At 41.5% G+C, this 15,771-nt stretch overlaps 1 protein-coding gene across 16 annotated transcripts in view; it reads right to left on the reverse strand.

The window, feature by feature from the left end:
• The window catches only part of RIMS1 (regulating synaptic membrane exocytosis 1), a 554,640-nt gene that overhangs the window by 480,879 nt on the left and 57,990 nt on the right, over positions 1-15,771 (reverse strand). The window lies entirely within an intron of this gene.

Consider the following 15,771-nt stretch of genomic DNA (forward strand, 5'->3'; position numbering starts at 1 on the left):
AAAGAAGAGCAGTAATCCAATATGGTTTATTTAGACTCAAACACAATACCTACGAAGTAACAAATGGCACCAAGAGAAAGAAAAAATGAAAAGAGTTAGAAAATAATTACACCTTTCCCATATCTGAATTTAATCCAATTTATGTAAATGTTAGCGTTATTTAAATTTATTGGAAATTATATTCAGTAGTCACTTGCAGCCAGATAAAATTACTAGCTATTAAGCTTAAACGCTAAGATGAATACAATGTTATTTTTAAACTTTGCAATTAGCAGTAAAAAAATTCTTGAAACATGGATAAATGTAAGAAAAAAATTTACAGGAAAAAGAAAGTAAGACAAGTTTTTATTTTTCACCATTGGTGTTAACTGCTTTTCTCTGTGATACTAGCTACGGACTTTTTAACATAGTGTTCAACTTAGGCTCCAGAGATAGGTGGAACCAATCCAAGAGGAAAAAGAAATATTTCAAATTGTTCATAATTAATCTGTGAAAATGTAGACATTTTGCACTGTGCTAAATTAAAGGGAAAGCTAAATTGTTAAAGAAAGGTATTGTAGTCTTTTCTGCTTTTAATTCACACCAGTCCTTAATAAAGGATGATTTTTAGGGTACCTAATTAAGATTTGGCCATAGAACTGACCTGCTGGAAGGAGCATAGGCCTGGGGACCCGAGTTCTAATCTTAACTTTGCCACTTGCCTTCTCTTTGACCTTGGTCAAATAATTTAACTGTTCTGTGCCTTAGTTTCCTCATCCGTAAAATGGGAATTCATAGCTGCTCTCCCTCCTACCTAGACTCCAAGCCCTGGATGGAACAGGTTCTGTGGCTGATCTGATTAACCTGTATCTAGCCCGGAACTTAGAACAGCACTTGACTCATAGTGAGAGCTTAACAAATACCATAAAAATATATATATTTTTTAATGTAGCATTTGTTCAGACAGATTGAAGTCTAATGCTAGCACGGTCAGATTACTTTATAGAGAGCTCAGGGAACTGAAGTCTCCGGAGAACACTTCATCACCAATATCTCTCTAACACTCTTAATGCTGCTGCTGTTCAGGCCCTTCTTTACTGCTTTCTTCAGCTGCCTCCGACTTCATCCACATTTATGGCTATGATTTTCTTCAGACTCTCGATGGATGTGAACATGCTCAAGTCTTCCCCATTTGGATGTCTGACAGCAAAAGCCTGTTCAACATCATCCCAATCACCAACAGTACTCAGTGATTATGCTATGTGCCTCGCATTGTACTAGGCATCTGGGAATATGCAATAGAAGGAAAAGACAAGAACCCTGCTTTCAACCAATTTAAAATCTAACAGAGGTTACAGGCAGACATAAATGACCATTTATAATAGGTAAAAGAATAGTAGCAATGATAAAAAACTAAAAGTAAATAATTAAATAGGGTACAGATAAACAGATATAGCCATGAGTGCTAAAGTGGCTGATGACCAGGAATTGAGAGAAATAGTCTGTTCGTCGTAACTAAAAACCCCTCCTCTTCCCAAAAACACAAAGAGGGAGAATAGGTTTATCCATTAGCAGCTATTAGCCCCTATCTTTACAGAGCCTTGGGTAGACTTTAGGATTTTTAGTAAATTTACAAATCAACGAAGGAATTGTTATACAGTGTCACAAATCCTGAGAGTAAATTGGATCAGTGAATCCTATTAGATTGCAATTATCTACCTGAAAAGGGAGTTATTAAATTTCACAGATATTGGCATTAATTAATTGAATATATTAGCATTCCTTTTTTATATTGCAATTATAAAATTTGAATTTAATCAATTCTACAAACTACAATGTTTCAATAAATTTACTCTTTCAACTTGTGTTAGGGAGCACCATCTGCCCACAGTAAGCGCTCAATAAATATGATTGATTGATCTAAAAATCCATACATCTGTGATATAGAACAAATCTAATCTAAATCACTGCCACTGGGAGCCATTTGATAGAACTTGCTTGTAGCACATACCAAATCCCATAACTAGTAAAATCATATGATGCACTTGTCTCATAACATTCATTATGATTTAACTGAGAAAGTAGCATTATGGAAAAAATGATTTTAGTCCTTTTGGGCTGCAAACAACAGTAATTAAATCCACTTAGAAGACATATGTTTGACTTTTCAACCAGTATATAATGTCTTCAAAGAGAATGCAATATCCTCAATAAAATACAACAAAGAACATCAGAAGACAATCAAAAAAGATCTAGAATTTGTTTCTTTCATCTGGCCAGGCTTTTATACTCATTTTAGTGATTCTGTAATCACAATGTGACTTCAGAACACATGAGTGACAGCAAATACAATCTCTGCTGCTCATCAGCTAGAGATAAAGTAAAGGGAGCAGCACCTTAGTTTTCACAGGCTTTAAAAAAGCATTTGATATCATCAGTAGATCTGGGCTCTGGAAATTACTAGACAAATCTGAATGCCCTGAAAAATTCATCAAGGTTCTGCGATTGCTTCACGACGGCATGTCCAGTCAGGTCATTAACTAGGGAGCCCAGTCTGATCCATTCCCATTGCCAGAAATGGACTGTTGAAATTAAGTCCTGGGGTAGATACAAGTTAATCAGGTCACTGTCCCTGTCTCACATGGGGTTCACAATCTAAAAAGGAAGGAGAGAAGGCATCGAACCCCACCTGTGATTGTTCAATAAATATATCCATTCATATTTTCCAAGATTTATGTTTTTAATCATTGTCTTATTATTCAGTTCTAGCAGACTGACATTTGCCCTAATTATATAGGAAACCATCCTCCTTTTTATGATGTCTTTCATATCTCGCTGAAGCAAGAATCTGTCAATCATCAGTTTTTATTGAGTTGCCACTATGTCCTGAATACTGTCCTGGGCACTGAAAAGGATGGCTGCAAATTCTATCAACCCACTTAATCTGTTGAGTGTGTGACTTTGGGCAAGTCACTTCACTTCTCTATGCCTCAGTTACTTATCAGTAAAATGGGGATTAAACTGTGAGCCCCCTGTGAGACAGCGACTGTCCAACCTGATTAGCTTGTATCTAGCTCATTATTATTATTATGAATGATAAAAATTCATATCACTCACGAAATATGGTGAGTGATTAAAATTTAGGTAACTAACTTTATGAAGGGAGAGAGAAGAGGAATAAAGGACTCTTTTGGGTCACAGGCCCATACAGCCTGCTCATCTGGGATCAAAATTCTTTTCCACCCCACCCAACCACCAAAATTTCCACCCATAGGAAGTAAATTAATTTACCAACAGAGATGGAATCCTCCATGGCTTTTTTTTGAAAATGGAAGAAGACCATAATTAGCTTGTTGTGGGAAGGCAACATGTCTATCAATTGTTATGTTGTACTCTCCCAAGCACTTTGTAAGGTACTATGCACACTGTAAGTGCTAAATAAATACGATTGATGGATAATTTAAGTATTCCTAAATCATAAATTAAGTACCTTTCCCCACCTTTCCTTCACCCACCCCTCCTTCAGTTCTTTCTAGGTAATGGGTGGTATGTTTTAAAATACCACACTGCAGAGGAATTTTTCTTCTGGCTCATTAAGCACCCCCATAACAGGCTCACATATTTGACAATTCATTGACGACATACAAGACTTGCCTAGAGTATAATAATAATAACAATAATAATAATAATGGCATTTGTTAAGCGCTTACTATGTGCCAAGCACTGTTCTAAAGCGCTGTGAGGGATACAAGATAATCAGGTTGTCCCACATGGGGTTCACAGTCTTCATCCCCATTTTACAGATGAGGTAACTGAGGCCCAGAGAAGCTAAGTGACTTGCCCAAAGTCAAACTGCTGACAAGTGGCAGAGCCGGGATTAGAACCCATGACCTCTGACCCCAAGCCCAGGCTCTTTCCACTGAGCCACAACTAGAGTCAACAGCACTTCTGTGAATGAAATTGTAGTCTCTGATCATGAAAGACTTAACACAGCCTTTTCTAAATCATAAGCACTTAGTATTTTTTATGGTATTTGTTAAGCATTGTACTAGGCACTGTTCTAAGTGTTGGAGTAGATACAAGGTAATCAGGTTGGACACAGTCTCTGTCCCACATGGGGCTCACAGTCTTAATCCCCATTTTACAGATGAATTAACTGAAGAAGACAGGAGTGAGCTGACATGTCCAAAGTCACACAGCAAAGTGGTGGAGCCAGGACCAGAACCAAGTTCCTTTCGACTCCCGGGCCGATGCTCTATCCACTAGCCCATGCTACTTTTCTATGTACTATGAGACTTACAATCTTAATCCCCATTTTACATCTGAGGGAACTGAGCCACTGAGAAATGAAGTTACTTGACCAAGGTCACACAGCAGTCAAGTGGTGGAGTAGAGATTAGAACCAAACCCTTCTGACTCCCAGGCATGTGGGAGGGGACAGTTTCAAATATAATGGGCTATCATCCTCCCCTTGCCCCATCTAATATGCTGAAGCAGACAATGCTGCGTCACATCACATCATATGAATGTCAGGTATCAATCAGTGGATGGGACTCAACTGCAGGTTGTGAATCGATACCTTCAGGACGTGGTGCCCAGATATAACTACAATCCCATCAAGTGCCTCTTATTGCAAAGAGCACCCCTGTCAGGTACATTTCTGTACCTGGAAGTAATACATACATACATAATGTATTGGAAACACAAAGTTAAATGCTATCACCCTCTCCCCCTCGTCCCCCTCTCCATCCCCCCATCTTACCTCATTCCCTTCCCCACAGCACCTGTATATATGTATATATATTTGTACATATTTATCACTCTATTTATTTATTTATTTTACCTGTACATATCTATTCTATTTTATTTTGTTAGTATGTTTGGTTTTGTTCTCTGTCTCCCCCTTTTAGACTGTGACCCCACTGTTGGGTAGGGACTGTCTCTATATGTTGCCAACTTGTACTTCCCAAGCGCTTAGTACAGTGCTCTGCACACAGTAAGCGCTCAATAAATACGATTGATTGATTGATTGATCACCAAGTTCTGTTATTAGGGAAGCACACTGAACCATGATGCAATGCTACACAGGAGGAAGAAAACTGACTCAAGAAGGCCCGTGCATCTTTGGCGAGATGGTAGGTCACATCCAGTTACAGCAAGGTCATTTACAGTCCATCTCCATGTCAAATGGCAAGACAAGGTCACATAAACAATAGTTTGAGAATATCGTCAGTCTCTTAACATCCCAAGCTATGTTCAGGTGAACACAGATACATTGGCTGGGACATTCACTCAATCGTATTTATTGAGCACCTACAGTGTGCTATGCGCTTAATAATGGTATTTGTTAAGCGATTACTATGTGCCAAGCACTGTTCTAAGCACTGGGGTAGATACAAGGTAATCAGGTTGTCCCACGTGGGGCTAACAGACTTAATCCCCATTTTCCATATGAAGTAACTGAGGCACAGAGAAGTTAAGTGACTTGCCCAAAGTCACACAGCTGATAGGCAGCAGAGCCGAGATTAGAACCCACGACCTCTGACTCCCAAGCCTGGGCTCCTTCCAATAAGCCACCGCTGCTTCTCTATGTAAGCATACAAGCAGGATGCCTAGATAAATGCTGTATGGAGAGCTGAAAGTGGGGAACAAAAAGCAGGTGAGTAAAAATATACAATTTAAGGACACAGTAAAATAAAGCCTCAGATAATGCTGAATATCAACTGAAAACTGGGAGTTATTTGCTAGAGCACAACATCACTTTGACCTTCCTTGCTACTCTCCTACAACCTAGCCTGCACACTTTGCTCCTCTAATGCTAACCTTCTCACTGTGCCTCGATCTTAGCTTTCTTGCCGCCAACCCCTTGCCCACTCGCGACCTGGAACATCTTCTGTCCTCAAATCCAACTGACAGGGAATTTACCCCCCTTCCCCTGCTTCAAAGCCTTATCGAAGGCACATTTGCTCCAGGAGGCCATCCCAGGCTGTATTGTCTTATGTTGTCGAGTCGCCTCCCACCCATAGTGATGTCATAGACACATCTCTCCCAGAACGCCCCACCTCCATCTGCAATCATTCAGGTATTGGATCCATAGAGCTTTTTTGGATTAAAAAAATACAGAAGTGATTTACCTCTTTCCCTGCAGTGAACTTGAGTCTCGGCCCTCGACTCTCTCCCATGCTGCTGCTGCCCAGCACAGGTGATGCTGACTTATAGCAGATTGTCTTCCACTAACTAGCCACTGCCCAAGCTAGGCCTGGAATGGGTATGGCCCTGCTTGACTTTCCATTCTGTAGTCGAGACTGGTAGAGTATTGGAAACTCTCCAGATGTGACTCTGAGAGGAACTTCCCAGACTAAGCCCCCCTTTTCTCTCCTCCCACTCCCTTCTGTGTCTTCCTGACTTGCTCCTTTTGTTCTTCCCTCATCCCAGTCCCACTTCAGTACATATCTGCAATTTATCTGTATTGACATCAGTCACACCCCACTAGAATGTAAGCTCACTGTGGACAGGGAATGTGCCTGTTTATTTTTGCATTGTACTCTCCCAAGTGCTTAGTACAATGCTCTGCACACAGTGAGCACCCAATAAACACATTTGATTGAATGAATTTGCTAGAGGCAGACCAGTATGGCACAGTACCATCAAGAAAAGAGTAGTTCTATTTGAGCAAAACCTTCATTTGGAACAAGAGACAAGGAAGTAATTGTGAAAAATGACCCTGGCACTGCAAAATCAAGCATAACAGCAGCCTTTGATTGTGCCCAAGGTGACCAGGAATACGGGTTCCACACTGGCCTTCCCAGCCCAACATGCACTTGTAAGTGAATTTCAGGGTCAGATGTGACTTTTTTGACTAACAGGAGCAAGTTTATGCATTTTATTAAATAATGAGAGTGAAATGTAATTTAGCAATTTCCATACTTGAAATAGGTGAAATAAATAATAGCAATAAAAATGAAGGATAAAAAGAAAGCTAGTGTAACAGAGAAAACTATCTCAAATGAGTGACATAACTTACGCTGGGGTAGAGGTGAAAAATATCATCAATTGTCTCAGTCTAACAGTGCAACTTACATAAGGATAAAAAAATGAAAAGAAATTTCCAAAGTTATGTAAAACTGCAATTTTCTAAGCTACAGGGTCATGCTTATGCTAAAGTTCTCTCCTTAATGACATAACATGAAGCAACTGAAAGAGCACTCAATTGAAGGGTCTGGCAACAACAAAACACAAGAAGTGTATTACTCTACAAACCTTTCTTAAGACTGGATTATTTTCTCTTTTCTTTAAGAACTTCAACCATGCTTTTCAACTGTTGGAATTTGGTATAAACTGTTATTTTAAAAGGGTAATAACGAATTTATTATTAATAATAATGCTAATTTACTATGTGCCAAGCATTTTACCACACTGAGGTAGTTACAAGGCAATCAGGTTGGATGCAGTCCCTGTCCAAAGCAGCGTGGTTTAGTGGAAGGAGCCCGGGATTGGGAGTCAGAGGTCATGGGTTCTAATACCGGCTCCGCCACTTCTCTGCTGTGTGACCTTGGGCAAGCCACTTCTCTGTGCCTCAGTTACTTCATCTGTAAAATGAAGATTAAGACTGTGAGCCCATGTGGGACTACCTGATTACCTTGTATCTACCCCAGCACTTAGAACAGTGCTTGGCACATAGTAAGTGCTTAACAAATACCATCATCATTATTATTATTATTATTATTATTATATGGAGGCTTACAGCCTAAATAGGAGGGAGAACAGAAAAGTAAAATGACATCCCTCACTATTAACAGTCACTTTGGTAAATAAGGCTAGAGGTTTCCAGAGCGAGCCAAAACATGGGGAAGACGATTGTGGTTAGAGCCAGATATGTTCAGGATAAGGAAATAACTAAGAATGTGACCCTCTAACAACTCTTCTGGGTCTAGTGGGGTAAAGGGCAGCTTCTGGAGATAAGGCATGAGGGTGGGAGGTGGGGAGAGAAATAAGGAATTCTTGGGGCCCATGGGCAGACAAACTGGTGTGCCCTTATAACGGGCAAATTAAGCAGAGCTCCTGGACCCTGTAGTCACTTGACATGAATCAAAGAAATCGTTTTGTCTCTAAAAAGTATATGAAAAATCAACTGCCCCTATTCCAAGAAGCCTACTCAAATGAGTGATTTAAGAATCATTGCCCTCACAATAGATGTCCTTTCTTCATACCTCATATAATGAAAATCCACAGAAACAAAAACAAACCTGACACAGTCAGTCAGAAAGCACAGGACTCTTAAATAGGGTTCAATGTCAGAGACACGCACTCACTAACGTCACTGGAGCCAAAACATCTCTGTCACTGTCAGCTGTTGACTATGTTTTTTTTAAAAAAACTCTTCCATGTGTTCTTCCACTTGACCCACCCTCCTTTAAATTTGTGTCCTTGTCCTCTTCCCTGACTCTTCCACTCTGCTGTGCCACTGTAAATCTTGTAACTCCCTGTTGTTGTTTTTCTTTTTGCCTCACTATCACTGCCCTTCCCTTGTTACACTGATCCCGGCAAGCTCTTACCATTCCACATAACAGCAGAACAGAATTAGCATGGCAGGGACAAAAAGGGTAACTGCCCCTCACTCTCATACTCCCATTCCTGCCATCCCATCACTTTGGAGAATTGGGGCGATAAGAATTCAGACAGAAAGGGACATTTAACTTTCCCAAGTTCTTGGTATAGTGCTCTATAGAAAGTGAGAGTAGTAATAAAAATACTATTTATTTTTTATGGCATTTGTTTAGCGCTTACTGTGTATCAAACACTATTCTAAGGGCTAGGCTAAGTAGGAGTTAATTAGGTTGAACACAGACTCTGTCCCACATGGGGCTCACAATCTAAGTGGAAGGGAGAACAGTTATTTAGTCCCCATTGTACCACAGAGGAAATCAATCAATCAATCAATCAATCGTATTTATTGAGCGCTTACTATGTGCAGAGCACTGTACTAAGCGCTTGGGAAGTACAAATTGGCAACATATAGAGACAGTCCCTACCCAAAGTAGGCTCACAGTCTAAAAGGGGAAGACAGAGAACAAAACCAAACGTACTAACAAAATAAAATAAATAGAATAGATAGGTACAAGTAAAATAAATAGAGTAATAAATATGTACAAACATATATACATATGTACAGGTGCTGTGGGGAAGGGAAGGAGGTAAGATGCGGGGGATGGAGAGGGGGACGAGGGGGAGAGGAAGGAAGGGGCTCAGTCTGGGAAGGCCTCTTGGAGGAGGTGAGCTCTCAGCAGGGCCTTGAAGGGAGGAAGAGAGCTAGCTTGGCGGATGGGCAGAGGGAGGGCATTCCAGGCCCAGGGGATGACGTGGGCCGGGCCAGGAAACTGAGCAGGGAAAAGTTAAATGACTTGCCCAAGGTCATACAGCAAGCAACTGCAGAACTGGAATTAGAACCCAAGTCCTCTGACTCCCAGGGTCATGCTCTTTCCATTAGGTGACACTAAATCTCATTAATTAATTAATCGATTAAGACTGTGAGCTCCAAGCGGGTCAGAGACTGTGTCCAACTCAATTTGCTTGTACCCACCCCAGTGCATAATGCAGTGCCTGGCATATAGTAAGTGCTTAACAAATGCCATTATCATTATTATCATTATTAGTATTACTGTGCAGAAATGTAGCTGGTTATCTTGACTGCCCTATTAAGGAAAATTGATCATCAAACAAAAACTACTCATGACTGGCTCTAAAGCACTTCATCACCTTGCCCCGTCCTATCTCACCTCGCTACTCTCCTACTAGAACCCAGTCTGCACATTTTGTTCCTCTAATGCTAATCTTCTCACTGTACCTCAAACTCATCTATCTCACAGCCGACCTCTCGCCCACATCCTACCTCTGACTTGGAATGTCCTCCCTGCTCATATCAGACAGATAATTGCTCTCCCCCACTTCAAAGCCTTATTAAAGGGACATCTCTTCCAAGAAGCCTTCCTTGACTAAGTATGTATGCTTAAAGATTAAAGGAAAAAATTTGGCCTGTTCAGTAAGTGCTAATAGCTTATGCTACTCTTTTACCCTTCATCCTGAATGTGTATCCCACTTCTAAACATGTCCAGAACATGAGGAATGTCCTAGATACTGCTATAAACATTCATAAAAGTCACCTGCAATTTTCACCTGTCTTGCTGAGTGAAAAAATTGATGAGCAGAGCAACTAGGTCCAACGCATCTAGCATGGCAGTGTTTATAGAGTGGCAAGTTCATTCATTCATTCAATTGTATTTATTGAGCGCTTACTGTGTGCAGAGAACTGTACTAAGCGCTTGGGAAGTACAAGTTGGCAACATATAGAAACGGTCCCTACCCAACAGCGGGCTCACAGTCTAGAAGGGGGAGACAGAGAGCAAACCAAAACATATTAACAAAATAAAATAAATAGAATAAATATGTACAAATAAAATAGAGTAATAAATACATACAAACATATATACATATATCCAGGTGCTGTGGGGAGGGGAGGAGGTAAGGTGGGGCAAATGTTGCCACTTCTGCTACTTTCTTCTGGTCTAAGTACTTAAAACAAGTATCCCATCACTCAGCTCAACTACTGTGTTTCCACTATAGATGGTAGTAATAATAATAATAATAATAATGGCATACTATAATAATAGTAATCCTATTCGATCTTAGTTGAGCTCATAATGTATGATTCTTAAGTTTATTTATAGTAATGGGGGTGCTGGCAAAATCAATTTCCATCATTTTGGCGTATTCTGAGAGTACCTAAAAAGTTCTTCAGAAAAGAATATTTTAAAATGGTTTTCTGATGAAGAAGAGTGTCAAATTTTCAACTACAGTTTTCTTCATTTGTAGTTATTTTATTAGGTCTAGTCAACTACTCATTAAAAGAGAACAAAACTTGGAAGTAGTACAATAATGTTCTGAATGGAAAGTATTATGGATGCTACATTTTAGTATCTGTCCTTTAATTTATGGGCATTTTGGATCTTTGATTTGCCTTAAGGAGCGCTAGAATTCTAGCATGTGGAATTTAGCACTGAGAAATAAGGAAATTTTAGTTTGTGAACCTTCACAAGGGACAGGGATCATGTCCATTTACCACGTGTTTATTCTTTCTGAGCACCTAGAGCAGTGCTCCGCACACAGTAAGCGCTTAATAAATACTATTGGTACTACACGATAACTTTTGTTCATAAATGTCACTAAATTGAAAATGAAATTTTGTGCCTGTTAGGATTTGAGCTGAGGAAAGAACTTCTAAAGTACTAAAAGTCACATTTTTATTATTGATTTTGATTATTGTCTGTATCCCCCTTCCAGACTGTGAGCCCATTGTTGGGTAGGGACTGTCTCTATATATTGCCAACTTGTACTTCCCAAGCGCTTAGTACAGTGCTCTGCACACAGTAAGCACTCAATAATACAGTGCTCTGCACACAGTAAACACTCAATAAATATGATTGAATGAATGAACTAAGCCCTCCTCTCCTCTTCTCCCACTCCCTTCTGCATTGCCCTGAGTTGCTTCCTTTATTCATTCTCCCTCCCATTCCCACTGCACATATGGATTTGCCTGTATCAATTTATAATTTATTTATGTATTTATTCATTTATGTATGTTAATGTCTGTCTTCCCCTCTAGACTGTGAGTTCATGTGGTCAAGGAATGTGTCTGTTGTTATACCGTACTCTCCCAAGCGGTTAGTCCAGTGCTTTCCACATAGTAAGTGCTCAATAAATATGATTAAACGAATGAGTGGATTGATTCATTACTTCCTTGTAGCATCATTGTTCTAAGTGACGAGTCTTTATTTTTAGAATTGTGGTGTATTTTGAAAATTTGGTAAATATTTGAAAATTCCTTAGAGGTACTCTGTGTGGGCCATCAGCATCTGCAAAATCTGCATTTCCCTACAAACATCCCAGCAGCATCAGATGTTCTTGACCATGCCATGTGCGATATGTTGGCTTAGGCTGGCGACTGGTGCCCTCTCCTATCTGCTCTTCCATCATGTTCCATCAGGAGAAGGAGTGTGGCTCAGTGGAAAGAGGATCATCTTGGGAGTCAGAGAACATGGGTTCTAATCCTGACTCTGCCACTTAGCTGTGTGACCTTGGCAAGCCACTTAACTTCTCTGTGCCTCAGTTACCTCATCTGGAAAATGGGAAGTAAGACTGTGAGCCCCATGTGGGACAACCTGATTATCTTGTAACTACCCCAGCGATTAATGATAATAATGATGATGGCATTTATTAAGTGCTTACTATGTGCAAAGCACTGTTCTAAGAGCTGGGGAGGTTATAAGGTGATCAGGTTGTCCCATGTGGGGCTCACAGTCTTAATCCCCATTTTACAGATGAGGTAACTGAGGCCCAGAGAAGTTAGTGACTTGTCCAAAGTCACACAGCTGACAATTGGAGGAGCTGGGGTTTGAACCCATGACCTCTGACTCTAAAGCCCATGCTATTTCCACTGAGCCACGCTGCTTCTCTAAATAAATCAGGGCTTGGCAATTGTAAGCGCTTAACACATACCATTATTATTGTTATTATCATCATTGTGCTTTATCCTCAGCACTCTTTGCAATTCTGGACTTTCCCAGCAGCAGCAGAGAGGAGGACTATCTACCAATAGAGCTAGTCCCTTGCCACCCCAAGAGAGTCCATTCACCTATCAATCAAATCAATGGTATTTATTGAGCACCTACCCATGCACAAAGCAGTGTACTAAGCGCCATAGTGAGCAGCACGGCATGGTGGATAGAGCACAGGCCTAGGAGTCAGAGGTATGAGTTCTAATCCCGGCTCCACCACCTGTCTGCTGTGTGACCTTGGGCAAGTCACTCAACTTCTTTTTGCCTCAGTTAACTCCCCTGTACAATGGGAAGTGAGAGTGTGAGCCCCACATGGGAGAGGGACTGTGTCCAACTCTATCTGCTTGTATCAACTTAACACTTAGTACAGTGCCTGGCACATAGTAAGCACTTAACAGATGAAATCATTATTATTATCATTATTACAAGAGTTGGTAGGCATGATCCTCATCTTCAAGGAGCTTACCCACCAGCGTCTCAGGATGGGTGTCCGTATATGAGTGTGTAAGTGGAGAAGTATGATGACTGCTCTATATTCTTTGAATTCATTCATTCATTCAATCGTATTGAGTGCTTACTATGTGCAGAGTACTGTACTAAGCGCTTGGGAAGTACAAGTCGGCAACATATGGAGACGGTCCCTACCCAACAACGGGCTCACAGTCTAGAAGGATCTTCACCATCAAAGCTGTGTCTGAACTCTGAGATGAGGCAGTTATTTCCATTACCTAAGTATGAAGAATGTTCTTGCCCAGGAGAGAAGGGGGAGGAAGCAGCATTTAGAAATCTGCTGGGAGGCCGTTTTGTTTTAGTGGGTTTTTCTATCTGGCTCATGGCCTCCTTGCTGTTCTCATTTCTTCAAACCAAAAGCCACTTTCCCACGTGGTTGGTGTACCTGCTTTAGTAATGATAAAGTTACTAATGCAAAATAAACATTTGTCAAGCACCAGCAACGTTAATGGGTGCCAGGCGATGCCATTCTTTGTGCTATGTAAAGCAACCCAAAGGCTGAAGATGTTTAATATTAAGCAGAAGCGGCAGTCTCCTAATTTGTCTTTTGGCAGCTGCAACTCCTAAGATTAAAGAGAAGAGCATAGTTTGGGAGCTTGAGCCAAAGCAGCATATAGCATACCCCTCAGCAATCAGGCTGCAGGAGCATAATCATAGGTGTGTGAGTTCCACCTCCTGACATTTGCTCATTTGCAAATCTCAATAATCTCAACCTTTACCCACAATTTGAGTGAATTCTGAGCCTATTATGTTCATTTTAAAAAGTAAACATATGGCAATTAAGTGGTACTTGTTAAGTGAAAACTCTCTCCTCGACCCCCTCCAATCTGGCTTCCATCCCCTACATTCCACCGAAACTGCCCTCTCAAAGGTCACCAATGACCTCCTGCTTGCCAAAACCAACATCTCCTACTCTATCCTAATCCTCCTCGGCCTCTCGGCTGCCTTCGACACTGTGAACCACCCCCTTCTCCTCAACACTCTAGCAAACCTTGGCTTCACAGACTCTGTCCTCTCCTGGTTCTCCTCTTATCTCTCTGGCCATTCACTCTCAGTCTCTTTTGCGGGCTCCTCCTCCCCCTCTCATCCCCTTACTGTAGGGGTTCCTCAAGGGTCAGTTCTTGGACCCCTTCTGTTCTCTATCTACACTCACTCCCTTGGTGACCTCATTCGCCCCCATGGCTTCAACTATCAACTCTACGCTGATGACACCCAAATCGACATCTCTGTCCCTGCTCTCTCTCCCTCCCTTCAGGCTCATGTCTCCTCCTGCCTTCAAGACATCTCCATCTGGATGTCTGCCCACCATCTAAAACTCAATATGTCCAAGACTGAACTCCTTATCTTCCCTCCCAAACCCTGCCCTCTCCCTGACTTTCCCATCACTGTTGACGGCACTACCATCCTTCCCATCTCACAAGCCCACAACCTTGGTGTCATCCTCGACTCTCATCCTCGACTCTGCTCTCTCGTTCACCCCTCACAACCAATCCATCACCCAAAACTGCCACTCTCACCTCCACAACATCGCCAAGATCCGCCCTTTCCCTTCCATCCAAACTGCTACCCTGCTGGTTCAATCTCTCAGCCTATCACGACTGGATTAGTGCATCAGCCTCCTCTCTGATCTCCCATTCTCCTATCTCTCCCCACTTCAATCTATACTTCACGCTGCTGTCCAGATCATCTTTGTGCAGAAATGCTCTGGGCATGTTACTCCCCTCCTCAAAAATCTCCAGTGGCTACCAATCAACCTAGGCATCAGGCAAAAACTCCTCACTCTCGGCTTCAAGGCTCTCCATCACCTCACTCCCTCTTACCTCACCTCCCTTCTTTCCTTCTACAGCCCAGCCAGCACCCTCCGCTCCTCTGCCGCTAACCTCCTCACTGTGCCTCATTCTCGCCTGTCCCGCCGTCGACACCCGGCCCACGTCTTCCCCCTGGCCTGGAATGCCCCTCACTCCGAACATCTGCCAAGCTAGCTCTCTTCCTCCCTTCCAAACCCTAATGAGAGCTCACCTCCTCCAGGAGGCCTTCCCAGACTGAGCCCCCTCCTTCCTCTCCCCCTTCCCATCTCCCCCGCCCTACCTCCTTCCCCTCCCCACAGCACCTGTATATATGTTTCTACAGATTTATTACTCTATTTTACTTGTACATATTTACTATTCTATTTATTTTATTTTGTTAATACGTTTTGTTTTGTTGTCTGCCTCCCCCTTCTAGACTGTGAGCCCGCTGTTGGGTAGGGACCGTCTCTATATGTTGCCAACTTGTACTTCCCAAGTGCTCTGCACACAGTGAGCACTCAATAAATACGACTGAATGAATGAATGAATGAATAAATAAATGAATGAGTGAAGACTATAATACAAGTCTACAATTCAAAAACAAACATGTAAAACGCCGGAATTCTCAAAGTGGCTAAAAGGGTAAACAGCTCAATTTGGGGACTAGGTATTCTGGCTAATTTTAGGGAATAATCGTAATACTCATAAACTTATGAAACATGAATCATTTCAACCTGTGTTCAATACTGTTATTACTGTTTCTATATTATTGCTAACGATAATAATAATAATGGCAAAGCACTATTTGCAGAGTGCTGGGGCTGATATAAGATATGAGAGTGGTCAAAGTCCCTCTCCCATTTGTGTTATGCAATTTAGCTTAT

The sequence above is a fragment of the Tachyglossus aculeatus genome, chromosome 1 (genome assembly GCF_015852505.1).
Source record: "Tachyglossus aculeatus isolate mTacAcu1 chromosome 1, mTacAcu1.pri, whole genome shotgun sequence".
Taxonomy (NCBI): domain Eukaryota; kingdom Metazoa; phylum Chordata; class Mammalia; order Monotremata; family Tachyglossidae; genus Tachyglossus; species Tachyglossus aculeatus.